This window comes from Triticum aestivum, unplaced genomic scaffold (genome assembly GCF_018294505.1).
Source record: "Triticum aestivum cultivar Chinese Spring unplaced genomic scaffold, IWGSC CS RefSeq v2.1 scaffold96443, whole genome shotgun sequence".
NCBI classification, from domain to species: Eukaryota; Viridiplantae; Streptophyta; class Magnoliopsida; order Poales; family Poaceae; genus Triticum; species Triticum aestivum.
The window spans coordinates 1-1,368 of record NW_025272277.1 but is presented as its reverse complement, the minus strand read 5'-3'; the positions used below and the strand labels follow the sequence as shown (position 1 = coordinate 1,368).

General features: G+C 40.9%; 1 pseudogene; it reads left to right on the top strand.

Annotated features, from left to right (window-relative positions):
* Positions 1–4: 4 nt before the first annotated feature.
* On the top strand, positions 5–755 carry LOC123178215 (ATP synthase subunit beta, chloroplastic-like; annotated as a pseudogene).
* Positions 756–1,368: the final 613 nt, after the last annotated feature.

Here is a 1,368-nt window from a genome sequence, read left to right as displayed (position 1 = left end):
CCTAACTATGGCGGAATATTTCCGAGATGTTAATAAGCAAGACGTGCTTTTATTTATCGATAATATCTTTCGTTTTGTTCAAGCAGGATCAGAGGTATCCGCTTTATTAGGGAGAATGCCCTCCGCAGTGGGTTATCAACCTACTCTTAGTACAGAAATGGGTTCTTTGCAAGAAAGAATTGCTTCTACTAAAAAGGGATCTATAACTTCGATTCAAGCAGTTTATGTACCTGCAGACGATTTGACCGACCCTGCCCCTGCCACAACATTTGCACATTTGGATGCTACTACCGTACTTTCCAGAGGATTAGCTTCCAAGGGTATTTATCCAGCAGTAGATCCTTTAGATTCAACCTCGACTATGTTACAGCCTCGGATCGTTGGCAACGAACATTATGAAACTGCGCAAAGAGTTAGGAAACTTTACAACGTTACAAAGAACTTCAGGACATTATCGCAATTCTTGGCTTGGATGAATTATCGGAAGAGGATCGTTTAACTGTAGCAAGAGCAAGAAAAATTGAGCGTTTCTTATCACAACCGTTCTTTGTGGCAGAAGTTTTTACTGGTTCTCCAGGAAAGTATGTTGCTCTTGCGGAAACTATTAGGGGATTTCAACTAATCCTTTCCGGAGAATTAGACGGCCTACCTGAACAGGCTTTTTATTTGGTGGGTAACATCGATGAAGCTAGCACGAAAGCTATAACCTTAGAAGAGGAGAACAAATCGAAGAAATGAAATTAAATCTTTATGTACTGACTCCTAAGCGAATTATTTGGGATTGTGAAGTGAAAGAAATCATTTTATCCACTAAAAGTGGCCAAATTGGCGTATTACCAAACCACGCCCCCATTAACACAGCAGTAGATATGGGTCCTTTGAGAATACGCCTCCTCAACGACCAATGGTTAACAGCGGTTCTGTGGAGCGGTTTTGCGAGAATAGTTAATAATGAGATCATCATTTTAGGAAATGATGCGGAACTGGGTAGTGATATTGATCCGGAAGAAGCTCAAAAGGCACTTGAAATAGCCGAAGCTAACTTGAGTAAAGCTGAGGGTACGAAAGATTTGGTTGAAGCGAAGCTCGCTCTCAGACGAGCTAGGATACGAATCGAGGCTGTCAATTGGATTCCCCCATCCAATTGAAGACAATCCAGTGGTTTATAGTTGATACAAAGAAAAAGGGAAGAGGGGTAGAAAAAGTTATTAGATAGTGAAGCGAAGTAAGTCCAATGCTATCTAGTAATTTTTCTACCTACTTACCTACTATTGGATTTGAACCAATGACTCCCGCCGTATGAAAGCAATACTCTAACCACTGAGTTAAGTAGGCAATTTATCACCACAAAGGAAGACCCATTACTTC